Source organism: Benincasa hispida, chromosome 7 (genome assembly GCF_027475165.1).
Source record: "Benincasa hispida cultivar pf3 chromosome 7, pf3_genome.v1.1, whole genome shotgun sequence".
Classification (NCBI taxonomy): Eukaryota; Viridiplantae; Streptophyta; class Magnoliopsida; order Cucurbitales; family Cucurbitaceae; genus Benincasa; species Benincasa hispida.
The window spans coordinates 14279622-14288768 of NC_143484.1; positions in this window are offsets into that span (position 1 = coordinate 14279622).

Genomic DNA, 9147 nt, shown 5'->3' on the forward strand with positions numbered 1-9147 from the left:
AAAACTATTAATAAAAGTATGTCTATGACCGGTATTTATTGGACTGTAGGGAAACCTACAATATTCGATTAATCAGTTAACAATCACTTTGGTTTGGTTGACTTCACTAATTATTTGATAAATGGGTATGAGTTGTTGGGTTGAGTGAGTATTTATTACCATGTTTATTAAATCCATTAAGAGAAACGGTGGGTTATTAAAACCACATTTTTTATTCACTCAAAACTAACCCTAAAAACCAGGGAATTCCCTCATGTTCGTCGTTTGGATTCTCCACAGATTTGATTTTTTTCTTTTTTTAATCGTCAAAAAAATGATAATTTTTGCATACGTCATGACATGTAATTTTTATGTTTATATTATGATATGGATATTATAAGTATCGAAAAAAACATATATTTTGTGAAATTTTTTGGAAACGGCCACATGTTTGGTCGATTCATATTATTTTTGTGATCTTATGAAAAATGTTACTATACTACATCATATCACATTCTCACCATCATAATCAAATGAAAGTTAATTATCCTATGTACAATTTCAATTCCAAATATATCATCCATATTATATAAAAATAAACGGTATGATATGTGAAATAATAATGTTAAGTTAGCAAGATTCAATATATATACATACAATATATCAATTAGTAATTGGAATAATTACCTTCAATATATATACCTACAATATACAATATACCAATTAAATGAGCAACAATATGAAATATATTTTGTTGGTATGTTTTACAGATTGAAGAGAATTAGAATTATTACAATTTTTGAAAAAAATATATGAAAAATAATCTATTATGTTCTACAAATTGAGAAAAAAATTGAGATTATCCCGTTTATGTCATAAATGATTTGAGAAAATACGTGTATATTTGAAAATTAATCAACAATAGAAAAACATAAAACTAAAAAAATAAAAGAATGAAATAAAAAACAAACAGAAAAAAATAGAACTAATTTCATTCACAAAAAATTGCATCAGATCCCCCAACTCAACTTTGCACAACAAACACAGACAATAATTATCAACTCAACTCTGCAAACAAACACAGATAATTTAACTCCTCAGATAATTTAACTCTCCAGACAATAATTATCAACTCAACTCAACTCAACTCTCTACTTTTATCATGCATCAAACATACCCTTACTGAAAGAACAATAGTTAATTTGATAACTTAGGATGTTACTACTTTTTTTTTTTGGTAGTTTCTTAAATTTAACTCCTTTTTAGAAACGTTTTCTAAAGTTTAGAAAAAGGAAACGAAAACGGGAAAATGTTATCCGTCGGGCCTATATATCTCTAAATTTTAAAATTGAATTAATTAAAGGATTGCTTTTAAATATAGAAAAATGGATCAAAATATTTACTAAATATAGCAAAAATTTATAACTATCAATGATAGATGCTATGACATTGATAGACATTGATAGAAGTCTATTAGTGTCTATCAACGTCAATTTCTAACATTTTGTTATATCTTGTAAGTTTTCAACAGTTTTACCATTTAAAATAATTTTCCTTAATTAAATTTTAAATTATAAATTTAATTATTAATTTTTAAATTTTTTTAAATGAATCAATTTAAACGACTATTCCTAAGTTATTTATAACTATTCTTCCATTATTTAATTTAGAATCAACCTAAAATCACCTCAACCAAATTATTGTGCCCCAAACTCTTATCAAAATATTACAAAGTAGCAAATATATATATATATATATATATATTATATATATATATATATATATATATATATATATAAATTCTTAAGTTCTTCATAGGTAGGGAAAATAAAGGTTAAAACGCATGTTAATTCTAATATATAATAAACATACACGTGAAAATTATTTATTTGATTATTAAAATTTGGAATCTAAATATCTAAACTGATTCATATATAAAAGTGGTTTAAAACTTCTCTAGTGATACAATTTGAAAGTTTATCGGTATATGAATTGATTTTTCCATTTATTTTTTTTTTAGTTAAAAGCGCTGTAGATATAATGGAGAGAGTTGACTAATTCATATGAACAATATATAGAAATATTTTACTTTTTTGCTCTATGATGAGAGGTACAAACATTAAAACAAAAGATCGGTAAAAACAAATGAAAACAAAAGATTTAATTTTAAAACATTAGCAATGATTTATTCCATTATATAAATAAATAGGAAAGTGAAAATACAAATTAAAGTAAAACAAAATTTTGCTCTATTTAAATAAATATTAAAGTCATATTTGAATATATATATATATATATATGTAACTAGAGTGGGGAGATTCGAGCAAAAAATTTCATGCTTAGCAACATACTCGAATACCAATTGAGTTATATTCGGTTCGACAAAACCATTTTTAAATATGAATGCACATGATCCAACTGATAAGTAATATCTTGAACGTCCCCTTAAAGTCAGAGATACATATGTGATCAACAAAGTAAGAAAAATATTTTATTATTCTACTCAACATTACATCAAGGGTATGATATATAAGAAAAACAAGATAAAATGTTAAAATACCTACAAATTAAAGTTACAACAATATTACATTATTCTACTCAACAATATAAAAGTTAAAATACTATTTTAGTATTGTACTTTGAATTTATTTAATTTTAGTCTTTATTTTTTAAATGTTCAATATTGATCCATGTAGATTAAATAAATCTTAAACTTAGTCCTACTACTTTATTGTTGCTTTTTACAAAAAAATATATATTTATAAATATTTTTCTTTAAATTTTGGAAACATATTCATATATTGTATTTTTTTACTAAAAATTATTGATATTATTTAACCAATTTCTATAAAAATAGTATGAAGACTAAAAGTGAACCATTAGTAAATAGGAGACCATGGTATTTTAACCAAAAACATAAATTACTTTGAAATTCAATAATTTTTTTTTATAAATAAAGTTGAAGAAAAGTTTAACATTTTAGGTAGGCCAAGAATTAAAAATAAATATCAAATTTAGTTAATGATTTTTTCAAGAAAGAGAGAAGTTTAAAAAATGGAATAAATTTGAAGTAGTCAAGCTTAGGATAAATTAAATTTAGGTTTGAAGTTTTCAAATATGGCTTTTTGTAGATCGTAATGTTTGATAGAAGTTGAAAATTATTGGCATGTAGACAAAATTTGTTTAAATTTAAATGATAAGAAACAAAAACAAATAATGGTGGTGGTTTTGGTTTCAATTTATATAATAACAAACAAAATTAATTGATGATTCCAACAATACTAAATTGCTTCCATCAAAATGTCATTTTTTACGAGATATATATGTATAAGTTGAACTTATAAATTAATACGTCATAAATTAATGCCTCTCTACATTACTAATTTAATTTTCTCGTTCTCGGCTTGCCCTTAAGTTCTCAGTTAATAATTTCAATAAATTAATAAGGTAATAACTTCTAAGAAGTCAAACCGAGCATAATTCAATTGGCATCCGAATGTATTGAAAAAATTGACACAAAAGGATGAGAGATAATCTCTTTTGAAGAAAAAAACTTTTATTTAGAATGTACAAGGATGAAACTTAGATTACTATTACTCTCAGGACACTCACTCACTTTTCTTTACTTGCTCTCTAGTTTTTCTTTCTTCCTCTCTTTCTCTGCTTTACATATGGGGTTACATCTCCTATTTATAGGCATGAGATCTTTGGAGCCCAAGTAAAAAATCTCTATAAGAGGTATTTGTCTCACCAACATGAGTTGAGTTGAGTTGGTATATAATATACCAACTCATTGTTTGGCCCACCAATTTTAAATATTCAAGTTGAGTTGATATATTTTACCAATTCACCCTAACTGTCCCTTCTTCCAATGTTTTCAATGGTCCACCCATCGACTACTGTGACACTGTGGAACTAACTCCGAGCTTTGACAACCACTTCTGATGAAAACTCCGACAACCAACTCCCAACTCCAACAACCATCTCGAATGACAACTCTGACCACGAAATTCGGCTCCGATAACCACTTCCGATGACATCTCTGGCGACCAACTCTGAGCTGGGACAACTTTTGCGCAACCAACTCTAACAACCAATTTCGAGCACCAGCAACCACCTTCGATGACCCAACTTCGACGACCAATGTTAGGCTTCGACAACAAACTTCGATAACTAACTTCAATAACTAACTCCGAAAACCATTTTTGTATGCTTTGACAACCGCCTCCGACTACAAACTACGATGAAAATCACCTTTGATGACCACCTTTGAGAGAGCAACTCAAACGACCAACTCGTGGCTTCGACAACCACCTCCAACTACAAACTCCAACAACCAATTCTAATACCAACTTTGTTAACTTTGGGCTCCGATAACCACCTCTGACTACAAATTCTGGCAAAATTTTGATAGAGTAAACTAACATACATTGGAAGAAATCAAAATCATTAAGCACTCTAATTACACTTAATTTGAGTTTAAAACAAGCATTGAAACAAAATTTTCAGAGAAAGGGTTTCAAGAACTACAACTTTTAATGGAATAATCAAAAGACCCCCAAAAGGTAGACTTGTTGAGTTGGAAATCTTGCCACTCTCACCCATACTAATCAAAAGACCACCCTCATAGGCAGAAATTCCCAAAACACTAAGGATTAAGGTCATGTCACCTATGGTCATTTTAGTGAAATGTAAGTCTCAATTATCAACGGCATTATATAAAGAGACTAATCATCTCGTGGTCCGATCTTATATAAACTCTTTGTATAGGACATCCTCGCTCACATGTCTCCACATGAATGGTCAGGATCAGACCATCTGTAGCACTTTACAACACTTGTAAATATCTACAAAGTGGGTCGTATCCGTAGTGTTACCAGGATAAGGTATCCCTCATTTATCCTTATACTACAAATCATTTAGATTATTACTTAAGGCATGATCCACTTATATGTCTCAAATATTGGGGTTGATACCCTAAACTCTCGTTGGGTTCTATAGTTTGTAAACACTTGTATTGAACAAACGCTTGTGATGTAATAATATGACATATTTTCTTCACGGTTGTCTATGAAAAATGAGTTGTTTTATTTGCTTTACCACAAACTAGTAAACTACGATCCCTAATTTTCGTTGTATTTTAAACATGTATGTGGAGATATATAGGTGGATCATGCCTTAAGTGATAACCAAAATGGTCCATAGTATATAGATATAGGAGGGAAACATTATCCTTATGACACTACGGATGCGGCCCACTTTGTAGATAGTTACAAGTGTTATGACATGCTACAGATGGTCTGATCCTGACCATTCACGTAGAGATATGCGGGTGGAGATGTCCTATACAAAGGAGTTTGTATAAGACCAGACCACGAAGTGTATAGTCTCATTATATAACGTCGTTCATGACAGAGACTTCACTTCACTAGGATGACCATAGGTAACATGACCTTAAGCCAGAGTGAGTTGAGAACTCTTGCCTTTGAGGGTGGTCCTTTGATTTGCATAAGTGAAAGTGGCCAAGTCGCCGACTCAAACCTACTACTTTGGGGATTCTCTTATTGGGGAGTTGGGAACTCATCTACACAAGATGAAATTCACTCATTCCTTGATGCAGGGGTAAGTAGATAGGTTGCTCCCTTAGGGCTGATTCCGGGACTTAAACAATGTGGCACCAGTGGTACTTAAGGAATCAGTGGTACTTAAGGATAGGAGATGTCTTAATTCATCATAGTTCCGAGAGGTGTCTACTCATATTAGGACTATGATGTAATGTTAATTAGAGGGATCAGTGGTACTTAAGGAATTAGATATAACTACAGGAAAAAAAGGTCAATTTGCCCAGCTGTATACGAGCATCTGTGAAGGGTTATTGTACTGTTGACTGGATATATCTGATGGCCACAGAAATATATCTATGGTGAGAAGAGTGCAACTGTCTGTCTATAGTGAAGTGCCCAACAATTAATGGATGTGAATCTCGTGATTAAAGAATTTAGTTAGCTATTCACGTACTGTTGGGGCTTCAAGCTATAGGTCTATAAGGTCCCCTTGATAGCTCAATGGATTCAAGATGAGAATCAATTTTTGGGTAAGTTTAAAGTGTTAAAATTGACAAGAGGCAGTTTGATTATATATGATATGATTAAACTGGTTCAGTTATATATGATATAATTGATATGATGTATGAGATACATTAATTGGAGAAAAATGATATAAGTATGATTTATATCAAGTAAAGGAGAAAAGGACTATGCTTTCAAACTATAGGTTATAAATATAATATGATAAGTTTATTATATTTATTTATAATTAAAACAATTGAGATAATTATTGGTGGTTTCTTCTCAACCGTGCGTGATAGTGGGAGGTTGTATTCAGTTTTCATAACTGAAGGATAAAATGAAAAATATTTCATTTTGGAAAGGAATCATTGCATTGCTTCATAAGAGTACACTACCTATCGTTTAGCTTAGGAGAGACTACACGATAGCTCAAAGTGTTTGTCTAAACGATCGTGTATACACACATTTCTCTAAACGATCGTATAGCTTTTATTAAGCAATCGCGGGCCTAAGCGAGCTTCTCTAAACAATCGTCTAAACGATCAAACCTGATTTCCTAAATGACCATGTACCTTTACTAAACAATCAAGCATAAGTCTACATGATAGACACTTTCCTTCTCCCACTTGCTTGGTTATTCAATGTGATTGTTGTTTCCTCCTTCCATCTACCAAATCCAACAGAGCCCACATCTCTTGGATTCTCACTCCAAGAATACCAAGGTCACTGAGTGGTGGTGTCCGAGAGGCTGCTTGTTCGTGGAGAAGACTGTTTGTATGCTAAGCGACTATGAAAGATTTGGGTAGACGATTAGATTGGTGTTCTTAGCGACAATGAGAGGTGCTGGTCCAATTTCGACGAAAGCGAGAGAAGGTTAGAAGAAGAGTTCTTCATAAGTATAACTCTCGTTCCTTTATATATATTTTGAAAGGATGCCGTAATTTGTTAGAAAATGCATAACTTGTTTGTGTGTTTATGATTGCTTGTAATGCTTCCACTCATAGGTTCTCTTTGGTAAGAGTTCCTTCAATCGGCATTAGAGCCAGGTTCTGATATTCCAAATCCATTAATGTATAGAACGATATTTATATTCTTGGTGGGTGAAAGCATATCTACATTCTGTTTAAGTGTGTAATATGTTTGTTGATGTGGATTAATGGAGTTTTCTAGGATGGTTGCCTCTGGTTATTTAATTCTTTTACATTTAAAATTTAATTGTAAGGACCCCGATGTTTTTAGGTATATTAACTTGCTATCGAGTCTATAATTCAAAGTGTTTGAGTCATTGTGAGTCGCTCGTGATGAAACTTCAAGGCAAGGAGTTGCACTGTACTTGAAGAAAGAAGAAGACCAAATGTTGGTCAGATTATGTAAACCATGGGATAAGCGATCGTTGAGTATGTGATACTCGGCAGCAAGGTAGATGCACGCACACTAAACAATTATGTAGCCCAGCAAGCTTCATCGCTTAGTCACTGACTACACGATCGCGTAGTAAAAGTTACTTAAGCACTTGCTCTATGATTGTCTAGATGATCGTGCTTCACAGTAACATCATCGTATAAGCGATCGTTTAGACTTGCGCATTTAATATTAGTGCGCTAAACGATCGAGTAGCCTCATGCTTCATTGAATTGTAAATGGTTACTCGGACAGTTTACTAAATGATCAGGGAGGCTTTGCCCAGGCGTTTCAAGGCCCGGTTCGCTTGTGAACCGGTTTGCTCGATGGATTTATGTAATAGATAGAATTTATTTTCTGGTTTTTTAGTCTAATCATCCCGGTCCATTAGTCTTTGGTGAATGTACATAAGATGTATGTTTTATTATATGTCATATGTTATGCCATATAGTTGAAATCCCACCTTAGGTTATGCATTGGTCATGCATCATCTCTATATTGTAAGTGTTATGATATAGTAGTTTGTATGATTTAAATTACAGAAGAGCATGCTCATGCATCATATAATATAAAAGTTATATTTATGCATGAATTAAGTATAGACATGCATCATCTTTATATTATAAGTGTTATAGTACAGTGTATGGAAGCATGTTTGCTTAGTTCATTACCAAGTATATAAGAGTTATATATAGTAATTAATGAACATTGCATGAAGCATGACACATAGGTTAAATTTATAAGAGTTATAAATACCTAGTTGTGCATGGCAATGTGAATGGGTTTTGGTTGTTTCTTTTATAAGTGTTATAAGGGAAATTAGAACTAAAATCAATAAGACATACATGCATGCGAACTGAGGCTTGAATCATGGTTTTAAAAGAGTTTTAAAACTTGGTGGCGATAAACCTAAGATCACGGTTCTAATGAGATTAGCAACCTAAGGTTTAATCTTTTAATCAATTTAATAGGATTATGGACTAATAAAAGATTAAATATGTAGCAAATCTATCTATAAGGACCTTTTGTCTAAGGTGAATTGGGTCTAGGCTAGGGTACCTAAGTTAACGGAAATGGAACATCCCTACCTGGGAACCTACCTGAAAAGGTGAATTAGATAGATTTGATGTATGCATGCAAATTTGAGGACTTGACTTGAACTTGTTTAATTTCAAAGAAAAGAGTTGTTTTTTAGCAAATTAAACTGACTTAGATAAAATTAGTAGCCGAATGATCTATGTTAATGAATCCCTAGGTAGAACATTCAGTGGGAGGTACTTGGGGTGTATGATACTTCATTTAAACCTCTTCACGTTTCTCCCTTTATGTTCACACCATAAGACCTATTCTCGGCCTCGTGGTACCTTGGGAGTGTCCCTCTAAAGGATGGTGTTTGGGTAGATCAATGCTAATGTGAATGGAAAGAATGTTCATAGTAAGTAGGAGCGGGACGTGCGACAACATATCCCATAGTCTCTCTCATTAGGTTGGATAATGTTTCTGTGCATCGCTTCGAGGCACTCTGGGAGTGTCCCTCTATAGTATGCCAGTTTTGCACGACTCTTTATCTGATCTCCTATGTAGATAAGGTTGCTTTAGTCTCTTGTCCTAATTTGCTTTCTCCTTAGGGTGGGCGCATTAAGGTGGGACTCTAGGGCTGAAGATGAGGGGTTACACTTACGAGGAATTGTTAAAGGTT